Below are 6,383 nucleotides of genomic sequence, written 5' to 3'. Positions count from 1 at the left end.
TTATCTGAAATGCACTTTTGGCAAATGTAAATACAGAGTCAGTTCATGATACTTTTACCCCTCTGAATATCATCATGTTCTGAATAAAATCGGGTAAGTGTTAAATAAGATTACTTTAAATAGTATAGGTTACATTTATAATGTATTTATGTTAATAACAAGAACAAGTTTAACTTTAAATTAATGTCTTTTGTGTCCCAAAATCCGGGCACAACAATACTCTGAAAATAATTTCAAATGTTGTTTTGCTGAGCAAATACGTGCGTGCAGCTTTGCAATAGCTGTTTTGCTGCATTCCTGAACGTATGCGTGCGTGCAGCTTACCAATAGCTGTTTTGCTGCGCAATTAAGTGCGTGCAGCTTTCAAATAGCTGATCTGCTGCTTAGCTCAGCAACCTCGTGTGTGCAAGTTTCCAATAGCTGTTTTGCTGAGCATTTTCCTACTTGTAGGATTTCTCATCATGCACCGAAATAAAATAAAATCATCTTTTAGTAAGTATTGTTTCTATATAAGTGTGGATACTGGCACACTTTACTTGTTCTTAAAGTTTCATAAACTTGCTCACACTTAAACTGTCTAGGATTGTTGTATTCGGCCACACTTAATTGATACTTTGTTCGACTGATTTACCTATAGTTCAAAAAGAGCTATATCTGAATCGAAATTGCATGACTGATCTGAAAAACATGTTCCATATTTTTATAACCTTCTGAACCAAACGTCAAATCTACGAACCATCGTTAAATCTACGAACCATTGTAAGGCAAGTGTATTCAATATTAAGTTAAGTCTGATAGTATTGGAAAAGCGCAAACATCTCACACCCATACCTTTTGAATACACGTTTTTATTTCTTTGAAAAATACTTCACAAATCCCCCGAAAACCACAATTAAATCTATATTGTCTGACTAATCGTAAAAGCATGTACAAATTTTCTCCTCTCCTTCGACATCTTATGCTATATCTACGATCCACCGCTTGTCAAGTGTATTCAATATCAGGGTAAAATCTGATAGTATAAGAATAGCGAATATAGCTAAAAACAATATTCATTCCTGAACAAAGTAAAAACGTATATAGATTGACAGCGTTTACACACCTAAAAATTACATTAGGAATTTTACGCGGCCAATAACTGATATTACATATATTTCCCCACCCTTAGGTGTAGCAATACATATCATATGTGGTATGCTGGTCCGCGCAGTTTTAAAACACAGAGTCTGAAATGCACAAAAACATCAAAATACAAAGAACAAGAATTAAGAGTGTGATCATGTTTTAGCGTTCACTTTCAGTCGTATTCCCAAGTATTCTCGCTCACGTTTTATGATCTCCGACAGGGAGATAATCAAGTCGCCAATTTCCTTTCCACCCCTGTCCATCATTCATTTTATGAGCTATTGTCCATCTTCTTATCGCTCTTAATCCATACTTGTATCTCTCAAAGTGCTGGTGACAATACCCAAAACTCCAAAATCAAAATGTAAAAAAACAACTTTGAAGACATGTTCAAAACTCATGCAAGTGACATTTGGCAGTTGCTTTAATATGTTTTGATAATTATTTTACACAACATACAACGTATGATTGCTATGCCTCAATACGTTAATTTTAATGATATGTTCACATCCATATGTCGTCTGGACATGGGTTTTTTAATCTGACAATAAACTTGAAACTCAGCAGTGTGGTTTTCGCTCCTACCAATTGAAGATTATAAAATATTGGTGGAACAAAGTCATGTGTATTTATATAATATTGTAAATAATACATTTTCTAACTTGTTTATGCCCTTCTCGTTTGGTAACATAGTCTAGAACCTGATGCCTACTTATTTAGTTTATGTGCCTGCTTCGTAAAACCTGTGTTTCCCTTTGATTGTAGTTTGCGTTGTTTGTGTGCTTGTTTGTATTTTCAGACACGCTTTTCCATTGTATCTGCGTTGCTACTCTAGTTATGTTATAAGTTTATACCTGCTCGCGCTGCTATACAGTGATAGTATATGCAATGTCAATGTCTGCAATGTGTAATGATATTACGAACTATTTTATATCATTTTTATTTCATTTAACGTTGTATTATAAAGATAAAATCAAATCGTTGTATACGAATTTGATCACACACTTATTCTAGTACATGAATATATATGAATGTTTTTACAATGGCCAAAATGCAAGTTGAAACTATTTGATAGCAACATTATTCCAATATCTGTATAACTTTTTACCTAACTCGCATGATTATTTCTATATGTTAAATGTCTTTTATGATAAAACTATCGTATTCTAATTTAGTTTAAGGAGGTTAAGTTCAAACTAAATATAAATTGACTTTTAATCACAAACCAACACAATAGTTTCTTTTTACGTTACACAGAATACCTTTTTAATATTGAATAGACGCCATGTAAAATTTCATTACGTTAATTATACCTTTTACAAAATGTTATAAATGCGTTTCGCTTCATTGACAAATGGCTCAAATTGATAACATTGTAATCACTTTCCATAACCGGTAATTTAAGAATGCATTTGTATGGTATGTAAACATCAGCGTCCTAACTGTCCAAAACGCGTATCTCTTAAAGTAATTTCTGTGCTGTTATTAGGGGCGGATCAAGGTGTCGACGCTAGAGGAGGCGTAGTTTAGGGGCGTAACTTTGACTTGCGTCCCTTCCTCTTATGTGGATTTAAGTGTTGGCAGGGGGGTCGGGGGTGCTCCCTCAAGAATATTATAGCAATTTCTAGTCCGAAATGATGCATTTTTTGTAGTATTTTATTAAAAAACAATCTTGTTATTGAAATAAAAAGTAAACTTAGACGATTTTAGGGGTTGCGAGGCCGCCCCGCCTCTTAATCCGCTAGTGGCTATCGGAATACATTGGATGAGCAAAGTACTTTGATTTTGATTTAATAGACTATTTATTATCAAGTATGTTTGATGAACGTGTTTGTACTACTCATTGGTATAGAAGCTCTACTTTAGGAGTACTTTAGGATTGAAAAATGGCAATATTTTATAAAAGAGGGAAGGATATAAGATATATTTAGTATAATAAATTCGTTCAGTATTTTGCATCATTAAAACTGTCGAATATTTATTTGCTTTGATTCTATTGGGTACATGGTATGCTTCCTTCATCCATACTTAATACATTTATTGGGTGAGTTATGGCGATTTACCTATTTTGTATAGTCACATACCATATTTACCGCCAGCGAGACGAGTTTGTAAAGAATTACAACACATTAATCCAAGGAGGAGAACATTCTTCCAATACTCATATCATATATCATTTGTGATTGCAGACGACAAAGTTTTAATTTTAATTTTGTTTAGTTCGCTTAAAGTAGCCATGTGGGCTGTTTGGATAATATTTTGTGTATACCTTTTAAGGGTAAGTGTTTAATATTTATATTAATATATCATTTTATAATATTACTTACGCCGCAGGAATTATATAATCCTATGAAATATTTTTTTCATTAATAATAAGTGTAATAATTATGCAAATTAGGTAACCGCATTACAGAAAAATGTTTCATACGAGCTGACAAAAAAACTTACTTACACTTGGATCAAAGAAAATCCTGTCGTTGCCATCAAACTCTAATCACAGCACCAGAAAAAACCACGTCCATAAATTGATTGACCACAATGTTCCTGCGAAAACGTTATACAAATATTGGGAAAAAAGAAATGAAAACTCGACAGATCCTCGTTTTAATCGTATTGATACGAACATTAATAAATTTAATTTAAAATTAACCCTGATTTGAGATCCTCTATATATCCGCTACTACACAGACATACTTCTACTACTACTACTACTTTTACTACTACTACTACTACTACTACTACTACTACTACTACTACTACTACTACTACTACTACTACTACTACTTCTCTTCTTTTACTTCTTCAACTACTGCTACTGTAACTGCTGCTGCTGCTGCTGCTGCTGCTGCTACTACTACTACTGCTGCTGCTGCTGCTGCTGCTGCTGCTGCTGCTGCTCCTACTACTACTACTACTACTACTACTACTACTACTACTACTACTACTACTACTACTACTACTTCTTTTACTTCTTCAACTAATGCTACTGTAACTGCTGCTGCTGCTGCTGCTGCTGCTACTACTACTACTACTACTACTACTACTACTACTACTACTACTACTACTACTACTACTACTACTACTACTACTACTACTACTACTTTTTCATCTACTACTACTACTACCTACCTTCTACTACCACCACATTTTTTTGTTGCTCTTTTTGCCTTGCTCATACTGCTGGTCTGACAACCACAAGTATAAGTACATATACAAATGAACATTATTGATGATTCATATCGTTACCAGTTACAGGTTTCCTTTGCTGAACACGGATGCGATATAGGCTCGTTTGAAAAAAGTTTTATTGATACGTGTATTGATAGTGCTGGCCAGCTATTGTCAACAAAGCATTCGCCATCGCCCCAACTTCCGCACCGGTCGATATGCATCGTGGAACATTGCGGTATCGTGCGCATTTTAGAATGTGTCGATAGCGTTTGGTTAGATGGAAAGCAAAACAGTTTTGACTCAGAGGAAAAATGTAAGACTTTTATTTACATCGACTTGTTTGCCATTTCATTTGTGGTGTCTCGAACTATTCTATACTAGTCTTTAAATACAGAAAATCGTTCTTTTTATACTTCAACTGTAATACGGACACCACAAATTAATAATGCCGATAAAATATGGTTTCTTATAATTCTAGGTGTAGTTCAGCTAGATAAATCAGAGCGTATTGTTAGAAAGAAACGTTCCCTTTGGAGAGGACGTCGAAGAGGATCGAGCCCACCGGCACGTGCGTACTTCTTGTTTGAATATATTAAGATAATTATAAAATTCAGACACCACACTGTTCTAGAGAAGGAAACGTTTATAATTATAATACTATCATTCGCAAATAAACACGATATAACGTGCTCGTCAATCAGTCAAAGAAAGCAAGACCGCAATTCAATTTTGCACCAAAGACACTGTCAATTCGTAGCGCAACAATGTCGGCTTCGAGCACCCAGTTCCATGTCTTCAAAGAGTTTTGTTTGTAGCTGCGTGGTTATTATAAGAGACTGCGATTTAATTGGTCAGTTGAAGTGAAACCATTGCAAGTTCTACACGTATGGCAGGTACTCTGCGGGTCCGCAGCTTCAGTAGTAAGATGGTTACCGCATATGACTGACATGAGGTTTGCACCTTATTAGCTTGCACTGAGTTTTGAAACTGTTGACAATACACCCCACTACCCTTCCTCGAATTATTTTTGAATGGACTTGATACTTGACATGCATATCTGAAGATAGCTCTCAGATTGATGTCAGACGTTTGATTGTTCTTAGTAGTTTGCCTACTGCATACAGTCGGCCTAGCTTAAGCATTAACACTTGTTGTCTCTCATTAACAAATATGGCTCTTTGATCGAGCCACGCTACGTTAACGTCAATTTGACGTTCAATGTGGTAATAGACCGTTTCTTGAACTGAGAAAGCAGTTGGAACACAATTTAGTTTTTCATCTGAAAACCATATTGCTGTGCACAAAGAAATCCTGTTAAATTGCGCTCGATATACCATTGAGTCAATTTAGAATTAGTTTCTTCAATATTCTTGAAAAACAAGGAAAAAGGGAAACGGGCCGATAGCTAAAGGGATCAAATTTGCTTTTGCCCCGAGCCTTGTAAAGGAAGATGAGTAATCTTGTTTGAAGAAGGTCTAGAACTTATATACATGGAATAAATATAAAATTCAATAACATTCTAAACAAATCCTAATAGACACTTTCTTAAAAACATCATTGAGAAAACTCAGTTTACTTAAATGAATCTAGGTAATCTAACAATGAAACTATAGTACTAAACAATGTATTACACCATTTAAAATACATAATATACATGAAACACTATGCTACGGTCATCCCAAACCTTCAATATTTTACTATTTATAGACTCGAAAACATAAACAATGAATAAATATAAACACACTATTGTAAGAACATCAGTAAACTAGAAGAACAGAAATTAAAACATGATTAATTGAACATAGTTTTGAAACTGATTTAATAGATTTACTTTGTTGCAGCGCATGCAAAGAAAGATTGAATAAAGTATGCTTATTAGCCAGGAACCAACTTTTTGCGAAAATATTCTGAACTAACAGGGTGCTCCGCCTATTAATGGCAACATACAAAATCGAGATATAACTCAGTATTATGCATTGCAAATTAAACAACTATAAATTGTCTTATAAAAAGAGAATATTAGGTTAGTGCCGTTGATGGATAAAATTGATCTGATAAGGCTGAGAAATTTATTCAATCAACTAAGT

Source organism: Mya arenaria, chromosome 17, assembly GCF_026914265.1.
Source record: "Mya arenaria isolate MELC-2E11 chromosome 17, ASM2691426v1".
In the NCBI taxonomy this organism is placed as follows: domain Eukaryota; kingdom Metazoa; phylum Mollusca; class Bivalvia; order Myida; family Myidae; genus Mya; species Mya arenaria.
Note: the sequence above shows the minus strand (reverse complement) of the source record.